This window comes from Crocodylus porosus, unplaced genomic scaffold (genome assembly GCF_001723895.1).
Source record: "Crocodylus porosus isolate Cpor-Errol unplaced genomic scaffold, CroPor_comp1, whole genome shotgun sequence".
Classification (NCBI taxonomy): domain Eukaryota; kingdom Metazoa; phylum Chordata; order Crocodylia; family Crocodylidae; genus Crocodylus; species Crocodylus porosus.
In genome coordinates, this window is record NW_017728947.1 from 109,863,709 (window position 1) to 109,883,561 (window position 19,853).

At 45.2% G+C, this 19,853-nt stretch overlaps 1 protein-coding gene across 3 annotated transcripts in view; it reads right to left on the minus strand.

The window, feature by feature from the left end:
* The window catches only part of RTN1 (reticulon 1), a 261,493-nt gene that overhangs the window by 189,161 nt on the left and 52,479 nt on the right, over positions 1 to 19,853 (minus strand). The gene's annotated exons all lie outside the window — the stretch shown is intronic.

Below are 19,853 nucleotides of genomic sequence, written 5' to 3' on the forward strand. Positions count from 1 at the left end.
GGACATTTTGCCAGTGCCAAGATTTTAAGTGACATCACATTTAAAAGAAAAAATTGGCCTGCTCTATCAGCAAGTTAGGCCCTTCTAATTGTGAACGAGTGTCAGTTTCAGTAAATCTATTTATTATTTGCAAGTTCTCACTGAATGCTTTATACAAATGCTCTTCCACTATTTTGCCTATTTGCTACTTATTATTCATGACATGACTGAACATGCAAGCCACATGGTATAGGTATGTTCCCTTAGTGGATGATGAGAATAACTGGTAATAAGATATGAATAGCAAATACTCCTGTTATTGCATAAATACTAGAGCTGTGTGAAACACCATCATTTCATTTCAACATCTGTTTCACCGTTTCAAAGGGACAGTGTTTCATTTTGTGGTTTTGTTTCATTTCAAAGCACTGTCTTGTTTTGTTTCGTTGAAACTCCTTCGTTGTTTTGATATTTGGCCAATAAACTATAATGGGGAATCATGAAAATGTCTAAAACTTTGTCATTTCCCGCCTGATTTGGATGAAAATTGCAGGGATAGTAGCCCCTGAGGGCATGAAGCCTGCTAAGTTTTAAGGAGATAGGTGCAGAGGTTTCTTGGACACTGCACCTCAAACTGCAAAAAGCAAAACTCACCACACTTGATGGCAGCGGCAGCCTCCTGTCATCCAAAGCACAGATCTGGGGGCCTGTACCCCCGGGACAGCTGCGGGGCTGTGCCAGACTCCTGGGAGTGCAGGCCCCAGGATCTGGGTCAGATGACAGGAGGCTGTCAGCCTTCACCCAGAGCTGGGGGAGACTAATGCTACTGCTGGCCCCAGGCAGCCTCCTGTCATCCAGCCCACTGGCGGGAGGCGGGGAGAGCCAGGGCTGTGCTCCACCTCCTACCGCTGGGCTGAGCTCCATGGGGATGCAGTGCTGTTCGGAGCGCAGCCCTGGTTTTCCCCTGCCTCCTGCCACCGGGCTGCTTGGAAATTCAAAACATTGAGTGCCCTCATTTTGTTTCGAAGCTTTTTGTTTTGTTCGATTTCGCTGTTCCAAGCTTGAAACACGTCGAAACAGCTTTGAAGTGAAACACTGATATTGCACAACCCTAATAAATACTGCTCTTCAAATAAAGACAAGGCAGTGTCCAAACACTAGTACAAACAAAAACCCATTTTGTAAAGAGTGCATAATAAGGAATATGAATATAGCCAAGCCAAATGGCCAACTGGGAACGCAAATGCGTGTGCTGCTGTTTTTATCCCCAGTATTCAGCTCTATTATTAAACACAGAAGTTGCCAAGGATGATTAAAGAAGAGCTTGTTCACTTGGTCATATCATTTCCAGCTCTGCACTGTAGAGCATAAGTGGACTTGATAAAGAAAAGTTTCCAGAGCATTTTTCTCTCTCCTGTGTTGTATGGAAAATGAAGGGCCTGGTCTAACACGGGCCCACTGAGCTGCAAACGTTTGGGTTCTAGTCCTGACACATGGATGCCCCGGAGAAGATGCTTCCTTCCTCCTCTGACAATATTTACTTGTCTGCTATACAAAGGAGAGGTGAGGATTAGTTAATGAATATTTGAAAAGAAATGGTCTTAATTATTGTGAGTACATGAGATAAGAAAATACCATACACCCATACAAAACGGGGGCCTTAAAAGCCAGTTTCTGGTTCCCATCCCTCCACCAATACAGGCACGTGCCACACTTCAGGCAAGTTGTGAGTTAAGGACAGAACAACTAGGTGCAATTCTTCAGCCTGTTTTATCTAGGCCAGGCTGAAAAATATGATGTTGTCTGCTGACCTCCGAGCTGTAAAAGGTACATTTTCTTCCCGCAATACCCCCCATTCTTAAACAACTGCTTCCTCTCTTACCTCCCCCGATTCAGATTATAGGATAGAAGAGTTGAGCGGGAAGGAGCGTGTGCTTATCTCGGTCTCAAACCCTCACTTTTCTGGTCTGCTCCCTGAGGGCTGAGAGAAATCTGAATTTCATTATCCTGTGTGGGGTTTTCCCTATGACTTTCAGCTTTGCTGGCTGCAACAGCTTAACAAGACAAGAATTCAGTGAGGAATTGCTGTAATATTACAACCAGAAAGCAATGGTCAGGCGGCACATCATGAAACTCTTGAGAGTCACCCCATCACTTATGAAGTTGTTTTTTACCAATATGCCTTTTATCATCACCAATAATAATAAATCTATCATTTTAAGTTATATACATATATACACACACACATACACACACGCCCTTTTTTAAAATCACGTTTTAAGTTAAATATATAAATCTTTTTTTAAAAAATCATGATCACAACTGTATTTGAATGACTGAAACCATCAGAAAGAAAAGAAAAAGAAAGGGGAATATGATCAGCACTAGCCAAAGCCTGCTGTATCCCAGCATTAATGCATAAAGCCCCAGAAGTCTGCTTTCCTCTCTGTGCCTGGGTAACCTTCCACTGACTATTTTAGTACTGCCTCATCTGCCACATGGTAAAATGAACACGCTTGCCTTTGAATCTTGCCGTTTAGAGCATTTCAAAGACCCCTCCCGTGTTATTGCCACATAAGCATCAAATACATAGCAGGAACTAACAATGAAAGAGCTGAGACACGGAGAGCCAAGAAGCCCCGTGATGCGTTTGGGAAAGCTGCAGAGTGCTAGTGACATGTATGAATCACTGAGGCTTCACTCACAGAAAGTCAATGTGATCACCAGAACTACATGCTAAAAATGCCCCAGAAGTATTTTTAATTTCCATCTTGAGCTTCAATGGAAGCAACAGACTTTTATGGCTAGCCCTGGGAATCTGCCCATATTTCCTTTGACTTTGTTGAGGGAGGCAACACAAAATTCCTAGTTTTTTACCGAGCAGGAAAGAGATGGGACACTATAGAATGAGCCCAATATCACTAGGACTTTCCTCTAGCATGCATGAATGCAATGTGTTTAGCAAAGCAGATACATGGCTGCTCTGATCACAACTGTCTGTTGAATGGATGGGTAGTGCAGCAAAAGGAAGGAGAGAGCAGTTCTGCTGACCAGGCTTTATTAAGACTCACTTCCAACTTTTTTTCTTTAGGGGGACCCCATAAAGCTCCGATTCCATTGTATAACCAGGGTTTAGAAACAGACTTGTTCTCACATACAACGACAATCCAGAGAGGTAATGTGACAACAGTGATGTGCCTGGAAGGATATAGAATTTTGAAAATAGGGTGCAACTGTGTGGTGCAAAAGCAACATCTTTTTCTCCAGTTAAAAATAAACACAGCTTTACTAATATGTTAGGGGCCCAGGGCTACATTATTCAGTTTAAGATTGAAGCAAACACAAATATAACTTAAGTGGAATGAGTTAAAAAATCTGCAGGGCTGTGAAATAGGAGCTCCATGACCAGGAGCAGCTAGCAGAACAAAAGACTGCTTGATGGGTGGAACATCAAGACCATTAAAAAGAAGAGAGGGCTGTTAACACACGTGGGGAATAAAGAGTTTAGAAGGGATCAGGTAGATAACAAAGAGCCATGAAGTCAAGTGACTCCCTCAGCACTGCCTGACTAGAAATGCTACTGCCACTGCCAAGCAGTTGGTTTTCAACTTCAGGTGGTGCAGAAATCAGAGGGGAGGGGGGGTGCAAGTGCACCAGTGCCTGCCCTGGATCAGCCCTGGTCATGTGTGTTGGTGAGATGAGTCCTGAACCAGTCTCTGACTACCGGCCTAGGAAGAACTCTACTGCATCCAGTAGATGAGGTAAAACCTGGGTCTTGACAACTTAAGGGCAATAAAGATCTGCAGGTATTTTAGCAACAGACATGTGTCCTGGCCAGATTTCAGCCCTGTTCAATGCATTTGGCCAACTTCGATTTCTCCCACTGTTTCAGATCAATGTTATTCAAAAGTGCTGTATCATTACATTATTAGTACTGCTGCCTCTGGTAAATGTTTCACACACAGCAACAAGGAGGAACAATGCCTGGGTTTTATTTTTTTTTTAAACAATTTACTGGGCCCCCGCTCCTTCTGGTGTCAGTCCATTACAGCAATGATGCTATGCACAACTTTGCACCAGTTGATGATTTGGTCCATTATATATCGTACGCTGTTTTTCAGAGCACACATCACTGGCATATTTATTATTGCACTACTTCCTATCACAATGACGAATTCAGGACTTGGATCACAGCCAGGACATGACTCAGTCTAGGACAGCAAGGGCCAACCTTTTGGGCAGATGTGCCAGAAACGAGCCCCACACCCTCCCCAAATGCCACTCTGATCCCCTTCCCCTGCCAGTCAGCTGCTTTGCTTTCTGCTCGATGCCCTGCGCTCTGTTCCAGTCTGCTGTTTTGTTTGCTTTGCTGCTCCCTGTCCTATCCACCACTATACTACCTGTTCTCTCCCCAGTCTGCCAAATGCCAAGCACAGAAGCTGCCCAAACTGCATGCTGCAGGTTGGCCAACCCTGAGCTAGGAAATGCCTTTCTAGATTGATGACAGTATCTGTAGCCCATTCTATACCACCATCCAAATCATATCCAAACCGTGACATGGTATCTGCAATGTCAAACACTCAAACTACACAACACAAGAGTTGTGAATTACTGTTATCTTTGTGCATATTGGAAATAGTCAGCATTTTTAAACAGAGATATATTCTCTTGAAAACTGACATTTTTATTTTTTGAAAAATCAAGTTTGGTTTTTGGCAAAAAAAAAAAAAAGAGATGATTTTGTTTTTCCTACCAAAAGAAAAACCCGTTGCAGAATATTTTTTAAAGATTATAAAAGTATTATCAAACTATTTTTTACTGAAAATAAAATAATAAAATGTATAGCCATTCCTGACAAGGGCTTGTTTCATCATATAAGAATATAGGAAACTATAATCATGGCATTCCCTACCTCTGGGCGCTTGACTTCGCACCCATATTTTTTAAGTGTCGATATTGGTGTATAATTTTCTAGTTTTTCTTAAACCATACTCGGAAAAATAAATAATAAGAAAATCCTGGAAGCACACACTTTTGCAGTGTTTTTTTCTTTTAAATAGAATTTATGTTTTGTTGGAACCAGAACAGGGTAAGTTTCTTATCTCTTTTTCAGGCATGAGGTTCACACTTAACATAATTAGAGCATCTTTGAAATTACTATAGTAGGTGGCTTTATCATGACTCAGTATTGTGTTCTGAAAAGAACATGTGAATTGCTAGTGCCTCAGAGCTATTTATACCTCACCTGCCAGGAAAATTTACAGATGAACAAACTAGCAAGGGACACATTATTTAAGAGTGAGTTCTCATGATTTAGAAGGGAAGAAACACATAATTACCTAAGGATACAGATTCTGGGAGTTCTGCTTCTCTTAAAGACTCTGTGAGACTCATTTCAGTTTGTGATTTAGTTCTTAGTCTAAGTGATTCCCCTATGGAGATTGTTTTTCTCCAGAATTGGACATCTTAATTGCCTCTTTTGCTGCTGTATTACTTTGCTGCGTCACCAAATTCCATAAACCAATGGTATCACACACGGCCTGCAGAGCCATCCTTCGCAGTTTTTAAGGTTCGGCTCAAGAAAGCTCTAGCTGGAAAAATATCGTTGGGGCTGGTCCTGCTTTGAGCTGGGGATTGGACTAGAGGACCTCCTGAGGTCCCTTCCAAGCCTCATCTTGTAGGAGAGCAGCTCTACCCAGCCTGCTGGACTACCAATGAGCCACCAGAACGTAGGGGTGTGTGGCCTGCCACTGAATTCAGAGACTTTCGCCTTCACTGGCCATAGTCAAGCTTGCTGCCACAGGCCCCAGACCCACTGCTACTACTAGACCCCTCAGCTACCTCTGGAGCTGTCACCACCACCACTGCTGCCGGACCCCCTGCTGCTGCCACCACAGTGGCCAGTGGCCATTCCCATGCCCCAGGTTGCATCCAGCCTTCAAGGAGTCCCACAGTCCAGATTTGGCCTGAAGTCCCAGGTGAGTTTGGCAGTCCTGCCACAAACAACCTATGCATGATCACATCAAAAAATGGGCACTCAACGTCATGCAAAATTTCTGCGCACACTTAGTTCAGCTGCACCTGCACATCACTAGTCGGATGCCTAACAGATCAGGTGGATATGCAAACACAGGGAAGAGGAAATCAGGCACACAATGGCACATGCACTTTTGCAAGTCCACTGCCACACAGTGCATTTGTCATTTTGCATGCTGTTGAGTAACTCTCAAGGGCTTCCCCTCGTGTGGACGGCTGGCACCAAGAAAACTCCATCTAGTCTTCAAGATGCCACATCTGTACAGAGGGAAACTGAGGAGGGTTTGGGGTCTTTGACAAGGACACAGTGAAAACACCAAATACCAAGAGATTTAGATTGAATTTAGGCTTATCAGCAAAGCAACTATGGGATTTAGACAACTCCTCCATTAGGTATAGTTGTCTCTTTCAGTAATGTTAATGGGATTAATGTTCATGCAAGACGTGCATCTAAGCCACCCAGGTGGCTTTGAAAGATTCAGCTGAAGCTCTAAGCCAGCTGTTTGTCAGCTGTCCAGGCACGGGGCTCTTGTCTGGCACCAGAAGGGATTTAACTTCTTGCTGGTACAGAAGATGTTGTGGGATTTGCTTTAACATTATAGCATATCACAAAGTAAGGACAGCATACAGCTTCACCCCCCAGAGGAAGCACTGGGAGGCAGGCGGACTTGTGGAAATCTAAGCAGCTAAGAGGGGATAGACAAAGGAAAGGTTAGAGGGGACACAGCCCTATCTCTTTTGTGCCAGCCTCTCTCAAAGGAAAACACAGACCCTGAATTCATCAGGGACCACAGTTCAACCTGGTCTTCAAATGGGCTATCCCATAGGGCACTAGGACTGCTTGCAGTCGGACCACTTTGGGCTGAGAGTCCATTGCATCCCACAGGTAAAAGAGCTGGGTCCTACAAGATAACCCAAGTACCTGGAAGGGCTTTTTCCAGCTCAGGGTTTCAGGCCATTAATTCTGCAGCACTCGTCTTCGGGCTGCACTAAGGACTGCACAACCTCAGTGCTCTCCGCTTCTGTCCAGCTTGTTGCAGACTGGCTTCTCTGCTCACTACTCCCAGTCACTCTCCTCACTTGTGCCTGTGACCCGTTTCCTCAGTTTCCAAGTGTAGCCCAGTGGATCCCAGTCACTTCTTCCAATTTAAAGGGGCCACTTCTATTTTCTACACTGGACTTCATTTTGGGGCATCTCACCTATTCAGTATGGGTCCAATGAGGGCTTGTATCCTATATTTTCAACATATTGACCTTAGCATCCCTACACTCAGCAGTTTCTAGTTGCTGGCAATCTGCTGTATTATGGACATTTAACTTATCATTCTGGACCCGATGCTGCAGTCATTTGAGTTTAGATAGCAGCAGAGCTCTCTTAGGCAGCCGGGTTGAAGAGGTTGATAACAGACATATAAGTCCACATGGGAACTGATTCACTGAACCTTGCACATCAACATCAGTGGGGTTTTCACAAAGGACAATAGGAGTTAGGTACTCAACTTTCACAGACACACAATGAAAGGATGTCACATTCCCTAGACCTCTGCAAACCCCAGTCTACATAAACAGTCAGTGCTTATCAACCCTCCAGCTCAGAGAGAGAGCTTGGACAAGATCTTCAAGACCCTTGGACTATGAGGCTGGTCAAGCATTGAAACAAGCTGCCCAGAGAAGCTGAGGGATCTCCATCCCTGGAAAATTTTGAAGAACAGGTTGCAGAGACACTTGACTGGGATGGTTTAGTCAGAGATCACCCTGCCTTGAGCAGGGACCTGGACTAGATGATCTCCTGAAGTTTCTTTCGGTCATACTTTCCTGTGATCCTAAGATTACAGTAAAACATGTCATGAAGTATGTATGGAAGAAGAGAACCACAACCATAAAACTTGGAGTTTTGCTTGACTTGGAGTTCTCTTAACCCAGAAGGAATCCTCAGACTCCTGGAAAAGTCATTAATTGATGTCAACATTTCCAGTGCTTAAAAGAAAAAGAAAAAGCAAGAGAGACTTACTTTTCCTCCTCTGTTCTCTTTTGGTCTTAGCAGTCCCAGACTCTATGAATAACAGAAAGGGGTGAAGGTGATATAGGATGTGTTTTATCAGACCTGGTTGGAAAATGATAAGGCAAAAAAAAGTGAACACAGGAAGAAAAAAGCAGAATCCAAGACACTGCTCACTCAGCCATCAGGTCTAGCAGTGTTTAGGTGGAAGGTGTCCTTGTGACATACAAGCACTGTCTCTCCATGCAAAGCTGACAGTACACATTTGTAGGTTTAATAGAATTGCAGTGAAAAAAAAAAAAACACCTCAAGCCACAACCTGTTCCCCACCCCCCCCAAAAAAAAAAAAAAAAACCCAGACCCCAAACAGTTTTAAACTGAATGATAAGAAATGAGCCTAATGAACAGTGAGACACTGGGATCCACTGCCATGACTGAATGCTACTGGGGGAAAAAAAAAATTAAATTCACTACAACATAACCCAGGCAGTTCTCCAAGAAGTATCCCCTCTCCAACTGAAGGGATCAAAGGAGGTGCACAAGCACTGTGGGAGGTGTAGAGACTCTCCTCCCCCTACAGAACAGAGCCAGACCACCAATGGGGACTTAACCATATACCTTTTAATACTGGAGACATAAGAGGCATAAATCAGAGGGTACAGTGGACACTACGACGCCCCAAGGAGGCAGGATTCAACAAAGGTTAGACACTTACCATCACTGACAAAAAACAGGGTTAACAAAATATAAAACACAAACAGCAGAACAAACAATATGGGTTGGTAAAATATAAAAAGGCACAAAACACAAAATGTCAAGTGACAAGGAAACATAGGGCCTTGGTACCTGGAAGGGGGGAAACACAGTGGCCCCTTTCCACTGCAAGAAGAGCTGCTCCCTGTTAGCTCACTCACCCCAGATCACTTCTGCTGGGACTTGAACCCAGAACTGCTATGTAGCAGGCAGGAATGCTGCCATGCAGCCTCCACTGGTAGCACTGCCCCAGCCTGCAAGGGGACTTGACCTTCCCGGAGCCCCGGCCTCATGTCCAGCTGCCCAGCCTCTGACTGGAGGAGCTGGAAGCAGGGCTGAGAACCCCCCAGGTCACTGCTCAGATCCTTGCTGGAGCGGGGGAGCCTCTCCTGCTGGCTGCAGCCTCTCCTCGGGGATCCTGGAGCCCAGTGGGGAGCCTCTCCTGCTGGCTGCAGCCTCTCCTCGGGGATCCTAGAGCCCAGTGGGGAGCCTCTCCTGCTGGCCGCACATTGCCTGCTGAGGGTCCCACTGCTGCTTGCAGGTCCTGCTCCTTCAGGCTTTTCCAGGGCACTGCTCCTTCCCCGCTGGCTCAGCCCTGTAAGACTCCTTCCTTATAATCCCTCACTAGTCTCTCCCCTGAGTCAACCCAGCTGCCCCCTTTTATCCCCCTCCAGGTGACCCAAGGGACCAATCGGGACATGGAGGGGGGAGTCTCTGGGGCCTGATTGGTGCAGAAAGGGAATCCCAAGTCCTCCAATCATCTTTTGCCCTTTCAAAACCCCTGGGCTAAGTCACTGCCAGCTAGCCTGTCACAACAGCAGGTACTGAAAGGATGTCCTAAAGTGCAAGTGGTCTGTTATATCAGTCACCCACTTCTGATTCACATTAACAGGACTCACAAAGATCGGGTGGACAGACTCTGAAGCTTGTGCGCTGTTTGCTGCTCTGCAAGGACAGATTACTAGCACCAACGTGGACCCCACTTGGGCTCACTGTAGATGTAGGGTGTACTTACGGGCCTAAGATAGACGCTTTAGACAGCCACAATGTCTCTAATTCCTATCTATAAGCACCAAAGAGGACCTTACATGTGAATGAATCCCAAGAGGAAATGAGAAGCCATTTTACCTCCTCCCCGAAGCAAAGCAAGCAATCAACACTCAAAAAGATACCAGTAACAAAGCTATGCTCTTCCCGCTCATGCACTGTACATAGAAGATGGCCACAAAGGGGGGCTTCTTTTCCACTTTGCTGCTGGACACCCCAAGTCCATTCCCTGCAGGGACCACTTTTGCTAATCCTGTGTCCCTGGGACAGTTGTGGGTAGGACAGCTGGATTTATACACAAGAGCACCTCCTGTCAGCTGCAAAATACTCATGGCAGGAGCAGGATCAGCTGTGTCCTTATTCCTCTATCTGTAGTTAAGTCAGGGATGAAGGTACATCCTGAAGGACCATGTACTGTACTTCTACATTAGTCATCTGAGGACACTGGTTCCAGCTGCTTCCCCTTTCTCTGTCTGTTGGTCCCCAAATGACTGTGGCAGTCTGGGGACCAACAGCACAACTTCACGGGAGGCTGACTCCTGGGCTGTGAGACCACAGCCATTAGCTGGAGGCATCCCAGAGGTCGAGTCTTACGCCATATTCAGCTTTCACATCTCCTTCCGGATCAGAGTCACTCAGAGATTATGTTTCCAAGGTCCAAGGTCTAAAACAAGCAGGAGAGCACTGGAAGGACCTCCTGCAGGCTGCTTCAGGGCTAGCCAAAACTTTTTTCCAAGCTTAAAAAAAGCCTTTGTTAACTACGTGGGAATCTTTTTTTAATGCCCATGTCTATTTTCTATCAGCTTAAGGCTTCTGTCAATGATTTTTTGTACTCCCCCTCCCCCCAAGATGAAAGTCAAAGAATTCTGAAAACCAGCATTTTGGGAAGAAGGATTGGCCACAAATTAGGAAAGAAAAAAAAGCAAAAGTTGATGACAAAATTAAAATGTTACAGCAAACAAACTAACTACCCAGTATTTTACTTATTGCACCCAGGGCGACTGAGGAGGGTGTCTTAGTTTACTGGGATTGTTCCTGACCTGTTGCATTTCTTAGCATCCCACCCCACTTCAATAAAACCAGGGCTTTGTCCCATTTTCGGAAGAACTGGCTCAGTTGTCCCTACCCACTGTTTCCTCTTCCCTGAGCACCTCTAGCTGCCTTTCCCCCTCTCCATTTATTCCAAGTTGGACCCAGCTGCTTCCTAGGTCTTAGCCTGATGAGTCACCACTTCCCTCCTCCTCGAGCTGACTCTGAAGTGCTGCCGTGATGGAGCTCAGCTTGTGCCTGGAAACATGAAATCACAGTGAGATCAGCTATGAAGAGGAGGGGGGCCAACAATATTTCCACAGAAATGTCAGAGGGAAGGAAGAGTCGATGACTAGTGAGTAACACCACAAGCCTCAAGAGGCAGCTGTTAGATGAGAGTCAGGCACGGAGGAGTCAAGACGGGATCAGCAATGGGAGGTTACAAAGCTGGAGGTGAAGAGTGGGAAGGGCAGCACGTCCCCATGGACCACCCAATCCATCTAAGAAACACTACAGCTCCAGTGCATGCTGCCCTTTCCATATCCGTCTCCCTCTTTCCAAGGACCAGCTGCTAAACCGCTCCAAAATTTCTCCGACACCCTGTGCCATGTAGCCTGTGCTGGGTGCCAACGTGAGAGGATGCCATGTTTCCAAAACTAAACCTCTTCAGAAAGACGCCTAGTTAGAGGTACTGCAGCTGCAAGTAACATTTGAACCCGTGCCGGGAGCCGGACTGTCGCAGGCCACCTGGCTCCACCATGCTCGAATCAGTCCTTGAACCTTTGAACTGACTCCCAGGTCTGAATTACTCAGTCCTCACCATGGTCTTTCTCTGGGCTTCATGACACCGATAATGCCCTGGGTTCTTCCACAACACAGAGCACAACAGTGCCAAGAGCCTGCCATGCACACCACCGGCCTGGCTGAATTCTCACCCCGTACTCTTTTCCTTCTTGGGGAAACCTGTGTCTTCACGCAGACAACTCCCGCTCTAAGTCTTCTCACTCACCTCCTCTTCCGGTTTGCTTGTATTTTCAGGTCAGCCAGGCGACATCTCCTCATTCACTAATTGGCGGAGCCAGCTGTGGCCCTTTAGGTGGACAGCCTGCTAACCAGCTAGCTAACTGCTCCAGGCTGTAAGCCTGCAGCCTGTTACACTGGCTTCATGGAGCCTCCTCCATGCTCTTTCCTCCTGCAGCCTGTGCTCCTTGCTTGAAGATCCACGGAAGTCATTACACGTCCCTCTGACCTGGGACCGATGCCTATGCCTTAAATTGCCCCAGACACTCCTTGGGCCTCACTGCCCTTTCAGCTAGCAACAAACTTAGGAGAGCCCTGAGTGAGCTCGGACATCTGCCACCAGGCAAAAGATCCCCTTTATTTTTAATCACATATCTTGCAACTGGCTCTTGGGGCCCAAGGGATTTTAACAGACGACATGGCAGACCAGACAAGTCCTATTTGCGTCCCTATGCACGTTCCCATCAGAAACTCTGGCATCCTATTCAGGAACAACTGTTTGACGCTGAGGCTGCTCCTGATAGGAGACAGGTGAGGTTTTTATACAGCACACAGTTAGTTTTATTCTTCTGCAGTAGACCGCATATTCAATGTGTTCACGCATGTGCAGGGGTTGGGGGGGGGGGTGCATGTGCGTGTGTAAGGCATAAGGCAGTGGCACGGGACATACGTCAAGCTATGTGAGCTAGGGAGCTGGCCTATGAACAGCAGTTACTTTCCCATATCCAACAAACTTCTGGACATTTCTATTGAGACTAAGAAACCGGAGGGGAGCAGTTGCCTTGTCTGCTTTTGGGAACCTTCTGATTTGACAACTTCTGTGCCCACCTGTTTCCCAAGGGGACCTCGCCTCTGCAAATTCAGCCCTGTCCCAGCAGACAACACTGCACTTTACACTGTCCTCAAGAGAGGAATGAAAAAAAAATAACCAGTTTTGAAGAGGCACCAAAACCATTTTCCCAGACTGTCCAAAAGGACTGCTCCTATAAGGACCGGGGGAGAGAAGAGTTGAAACAGAGAGAATGACACCAATAAGGGGCTAAAGGGCTCTCTGCTGCAGCATTTCCCAACTTGTGGCCAAGAACATCTCCAGCAGCTGCCTGGGGTGCGCAGGGAAGAGGCAAGGAGCCTGATCCACTCCCGGTTTTCTGCAGAAGCAAAACTGCTCAGTCATTTGAGACTGGACAAGCTCAGATGCCAGAACTGGTCTGCAAAATACCACAGTACCTTGGAAATGCTATGCACAAACTATGCATGAAAAATGCAAAACTATGTATGAACTCCTGATAGTCTTCAAGAGCAGGATAGGAAATAGCTTATTTGCTTAGTCGCAAGATAATTTCATCAAAATAAACCACTGAACACTACAATATCTTGACACCAATTGTAGCAGATAAGAGCTTCAGAAGGAGGTAAAAAAATCTCCCATAATGCATGTGGCTCATTTAAAACGGGAAAATGTATCCCTGTTTCCAGCTGGATGAGCTCATCCAGGATGGCCGATCACTTTCATATTTTTATCCCCGCTAGAGTAATCAGAGCTTCATAATGAAGTGGTAAATAGGACAAATGTCTCCATTTGTGGACTTGAGAAAGGTCAATTCAAGATTAATCTTCCACGGGTACAGACCACGAGGCAGTGGCTTACACACTGTGAAATTAATAAAGTGTTTAGTGTGGTGTGCACTGATTTCTCTGCCTCCGAGTCAAAGCAAACAAAAAGGGAAAACCAAAGCTATCTGAGTGGTTGCCAGATATTTTCTTGGAGAGTTGGAGACAGGAATGAATTAGAAGAAAGTCAGCAGAGCATAAACTACAGGAGGCAAACTCCCTTCACAAAGGACAAAATCCCCAGCAGAGGTGAGTTTTTTTTGTTTTTGTTTTAAATTTTAAAGCTCAAGGACATACAGGGATAGCAGGGAGCAGGAAGCCAACCTGGATTTGGTTTTCTTCAAGGATGAGGGAATTGTCTTCAGTGCACTGATGCTGATGTATATGAGCTGAGAATCTGGCCGTGGGTGTTTATAGTCGGGTCTTCATAGTAAGGCAGGGGTTCTCAACCTTTTAAGACTGGAGGCAGGCATAGATAGCCTCAAGACAAACCTTGGAAAACACTCACTCTTAGTTTTCATTCTTTTCATGTCTACAGAAAAATAATAAGATAGTTTTGTTCTGTTGCAAAATGCTCAGAAAGACCACAATTATGGATTCCTATTTAAATCTCTGGCTTTATTTTGTGAATCATGTTTGCACACCTAGCAGGGCCAACATTATGTGGCACCCTTGAAAGGATCTCAAAGCAACCCAGGGGGCTGTGGCACGCTGGTCGAGAATCACTGTAGTAAGGCCTTGTCCAATATACAGTAGTCAAAAGTGTTAATAAATTAACCTATGGGCCTGTTTAATGGAAGAATTCCAGCTGGGATTTTCAAAGGAAGTTGCAGCCCTTGTGAAGGAAAAGAACACTGTAAATATCCTCCTTCAACATCTCCAAAATGTATTTTGAGGTTTGCAGTTGGGTTTAATGTTTTATTTGTTAGAATATACTTTCCCTTCTTTCAACCCTACGAAGGGCTCCCAAGGATTCTGCCATTATAAGAATTCTGTTTTCTGCAGATAACTGACTCTTAGTTACATTTTGGCTGGGCCACATTAGATTACTTAGGAAATTAAGGCCTCCATACATGGTTGGACTTCTGAAAAACAGCATAGATGGACAACATTTTAGAAAAAGAGGTTGCACCCCTTTTAGTTTCTGTCAAGCTAATGTTGGCCAAGGACATGGCCATGTCAGGGGCTCCTGGGATTTCTCCGCTCCTCCTGAAATCAGCCCCCTTCCAGGCCACACTCCCACCTCTTTCCAGAAGTCCCTACCACCTCTACATCTGCTCCCCTGTGCCGTGCCATGTGCTCTGTGTGCCCCCTCCCTCTGTAGGACTCTCCCCTATGGTTACAGTGGTTAGACGTTATCAAATCTCACTCATTCATCTTGTGTGCTGAATAAGGCAGGGCTCTGGGATAATACAAATAGAACAAATCAGTTATTTGAGTTACTTAGTGCTTGTCTAAAGGCTCCCCAAAGTGCCAGGGCAAGTACCAACATCGCACAAAACCTGTCGCTGAAAAGTAATGTGCAAAGTTGGCATTTGCTGAGCTTTGAGAAGGACAAGAGAAGTTCCCACTTGTAAATATTGGCACGTACATATCCCAGGCAAAAAATGTAACGTAGGCATGAGTATGTGCTGGTACTAAAGCACTAATCAAAATCTCACAGTGTTTGATATGGAGAGACTGGGCCAACCTTACTGAACATCCATGATCTCTAGCAGGATGTCCAAGCAACTCAAAGACATTATGAGAATGTTAAGGCTGAAAAGCCCAGCCCCCCAAAAGTTGAAAATGCCAAGTGTGCATCTGCCCGTGTAACACGGTTTTGCCACCTTTCCATGTACATGGATACACGTCACTGCTAAAATGTGTTCACAACCCTGAAACAAGCAGGACAAAAAGCAGCTGATAGCCAGGTGTTGAACACAATCGAAATGCCACAAGCTTTCTTGTAACAGGGAGAGGTTTCGATACAAAGGTCTCGGTCTCCTCCCACACACCCAGGGAATTCCTCAGAAGTCAGCTGAGTTATATACCAGGGTGGGAAGAGAATCAGATGCAAGACATGCAGCCACGTGGACTTTCTGTTTCAATTGCATCCTCAGCAGAAGTAAAATGGGTTTTATCAAATGCAAATTAAATTATGTATCCCTCAGACCTATGTTGTTGTGAGCTTTGATTTATTCATTTTTCACTGCCTTTCATCTCAAAGTGCTGGAGGGTGCTACAGTGAAGCGAACACCAAGAGGTGATTTTAATAAATTGTCTCAGCAGAGAGGGAAACAATTTTCCAGGAGAGGTGCATAAAAGGGGCTGACAGAAGTGACATTTGTTGCACGACTGGCCCCCTGAGAGCGCTCTGGAGCCATGACACAATACATTGTGCACAGCTGCAGTCCTTTAAAAGTGGCCGATTGCACGACAAATTAACTGTCATCTAATGAGGGATCTGGCACGAGCCCCCCGACCCCCACCTTGCTCCCTCAGCCCCCAACCCCATGGCTGCCCTACCCACCCCGGCTCCGGCCCTTTAAGAAAAAAAAAAGAGAAAAACCCCAGGACTCACCAGCTCCTGCAGCAGCCTCGGGGCTTTGGGGGACTCATGCAGAGCCCCCACATGGCACAGGGCAGTGGGGATTGTCCCCCACTGGCAGGAATGGTGAGTTCAGGGTTTTTCATTTTTTTTTCCTCAAAGGGGCAGAGCTGGGGTGGGCGGAGCTGGGGCAGGCGGGGCAGCAATGTGGGGGCTGGAGCAGCAGCCAGGGTCGGAAGGCTTATGCAGTGGGGATCACCCCCCACCCAGCACCGCCCGGTGAGCTGGGGCTTTTTTTCCCCCAAGTGCTGGGAGCTGGGGTGGACAGGACAGCCATTGCCGGGCTGGGAGAGTGGGCAGGGTATGGGCCTGCCTGATTCGGAGATCCAGCAGCAGCCGAATCTCCGAATCAAACTCGACCAAATCAATTTGGGACAGTGATTCGAATCACCAAATTGAATCACTGTCCCCTGAATCAGCCATATCTAAATCCGAAGTGAACACAGGCCTAGTAACTTCAGTCTGCTCCCTGGAGATAAAACAAGCAATCTGAAGTCCTCCAGCATCCCAGGATGCACCACACCCAGCCCCCTCCCCATCCGGAGCAGGGATAGAGTCCAGGTGTCCTGGTTCCTACCCAGACCCCTACTCTTCAGCACTCCAGTGGCAAGTCGGAGCAAGAAACGGCATTAACCTTTAATGTGCAACTCTTCCCAGCATGTGCTAACTTTAACACTGATTCACATTCCACGGGCTGAGTGTGACGCGCAACTTCACCCTGCCTCTCAATGAAACTATACTATGGCAAAATGAGATCACACAGTCCACGGAGCAAGCAGAGGATATAAGTGGGGGGGATTAAATGATGGTGAAAATTTAGGAAAATTCCTGGCAGAAGCAACGTTGGAAGGTTGCTTTCTTTGCTGACAATAAATTACTATTTTTGAGTAGAATATTAAAATCCAGCCTCTCAATGTCTATATATTTAACACCTTAATCTACATGTCAGCAAAACAATAAGGCTCCAAACAGGACACCAAATAAAGATAAGCCTGCCTTTCAGGGCTTTGCTGATTCAGAGCCACATGACCCATTTTTCAGAGGTGCTGAGAACCCCTTAAACCCTTTCCTAGCTCCTTTCTTCAGTCAGGTTTTATTTAATGGCTTTGCTTCAGACACCCATGTTCAGTTTGGCTAAAGTTCCTAGACAGCAATATTTTTCTGCCCTCTTGGTATTGGGCTGACATGACAAGGATCATCTTTGTCACCTGTACCCTGCTAATGACAACTCCGTGGAAGACATGCTGCTCCCATCCATCACAGGGTCATGTCTAATATTACAGAGGCCTGCTGTGCAGAAAGGCAGCACCTGTCAGTTTTCTCAGATCTCTGTACCTTAGAGACTGCTAAGAGGGAACATGTGCTGAGAAAGCAAGTGAGGAGACAAGGGGAAAAAAAAGAAGAGAAAGGGGGGCACGAGATGTGGACAAAAGCATGCCTAACGAATTGGCCAAATCTTCAGCTTCCTTTGTGCACAAATGAAGTTTATTTCCTACCTATGGGGACTTTTTACCACCTTTAATTTTCCCTGAGCCTGATGAAGGGCCTGTAAGCCTGAAAGCTTGCAGAAAAAGTTTGGGTTTTTTTCGTGATTTCTGAGTTGGTCTAATAAAAGGTCTCATCTCTGAACCAAGAGTTCTGGAGGTTTGCATTTCTAATGAATTGCAGTGTTTTACTGACCACTTGCCCCTACCCCCAGTTATTGTAACCCCAAAGAAATATTTCTGTTCTTTTTATGCTGTTCTATGATCATGTTGTTTTTTGCTGTGGGGTAACATAGTTTTCCACTTTGCTGATGAATTATAACCATTTTATATAACTCTGAATAGCAACACTTTGCCCCCCAAAAAACAAAACAACATGTTCTCCAGATAATGCTTGGGTCTTCTCTAAAAAACAATGTTTTAGACCACATTTGTTTTAAAGTGATTATTATAGCACAACAGATTTTGACCTGGATTTGGCTTCACTGCCAAAGTTACTTTGAGATGGTTGGCTTAATAGTGTAGCTGTGTTGTGCTGTGCTGTCGTGCAAAACCATGGTTTCTGAGGGATCTGGATATAGAAATGCACCTGACAAAGTAGGTTGCTGCCTATGAAAGTCCATCCCTCCTAAGAAATCGGAGGGAGTTTCCGGCCTCCCAGCCATTCCTACCCGATGCCACGTGATAAACACAAGAAACAACTGTGGTACAGTGAGCAAAGAGCTTTATTCATATAAGGAAAACCACCTTATCACTAAACCGACTGTCTATTGTTCACTTGCTGCTGCCTGGACTCTTCCTCATATCTCTTCTACGTTGCTCGCGCTCTAAGAAATATAAAGCTACCTGCGATATCTTATAAATGAGTTCCTTCATTTAAAAACAAATACTAATTATGATATTTATGTAAATTATTGTTACCATTGAGCAAATGATAGAAACATTTTTAGGTAGACATCCCCCAAGTCTTAGTGATGGTATTTCAGCCAGATCTGTACTTCAACGTCCAGCAGCACTTGAGAAATGATATTTTACAGCCATAAATGTTTACTGAAGTCACATTTCAAAGTTGCAAAGAAAAAGGGTTTTAAAAACAGCCCAAGTAAGTATTAATCAAGGACATGCTTGCACACTCATCCGATCAAGGTCCCCAAATAAAAGCAGCCATGTGACTCATCTGACAGGCTACAATTAAGCAAGATAGAGTAAATTTCGCATATTCACAATCAATCCAGGGAGGGAAGATTTGAAAGAGAGTAAAATTGCCCAATTTGGCTAACAAATGAATCTCAGGAAAAGAAATCTGCTCACAAACATGAACACATTTGGAAAGCAATGCCTAGCTTTTTCTATAAATTATTTATTAGTAAATTATTTGCTAAATATTACAGTCATCTGGAGAATTTCAATTGGAATACATTCCCAGGGAAAGCTATTTCAACCAACCTCATTTTGCTACTTTTTGGAAAATCATATTGCTTCTATGACATTTCCCCAGGAAAAAAAAAATTCAAAACAAAAAAAGATCATTTCAGACTATTTTGAAGCCTTGCATCAGATTTTTAAAGTTATGATTCAGATTTTTTGAGGATGTTCATGTTGATGTTATTCCTACATTATTTCAGGACATGGCAGCAGGAATAGGTGTGCTGACATTTCATGCTAGGTATGAACACAGAGACGTCTGGAAGGGAACTTCTGGGTCTGAATTCCACCTGCCAAAGTGCAGGCAACCACCTCATTCAGACATTTATTAAGCTCCATTGTAGAATTACTGCTTTTGTCCCCACAATTTTTTTTATTAAAACCTTCTTTTAATTTCTAATCTAAAAGTACTTGCTGGCAGGTCATATCCATTTAGACTCGTGTTGGCATTGTCCTTTAGGTTTAAATAACTCTTCTCCCGCCCTAGCGTTTGCCTCCCCAATGTATTTCTTAAGAGCAGAGGCATGTCTTCCACACCTTTGTTTGCGAGATTGAACAAGCCAATTTCTTTCAGTCTTCTCTCCTGAGACAGGAGTCCCTGAGTAACCTATCTCTGCACCTGCTCCAATCTGAATTCATCTTTCTTGGAACAGCATGGCAAAAAATATTTGCAGTATTCAAGATGTGGAGGGGGAGGGTTTCCAGCACCTTGTGCAATGCTCTCAACCCTTCACCCGTTGCTTCACCTGGTGCTTCCTAGAAATACCTCATGTAATGCTCCCAAGAATCACATTTGTCATTTCTGCAGCACATTGCTGGCACATTTGCTATTGCTTCTGTCCTCAAAATCACTGTCCCCTTCCATACTGCTCACACCACC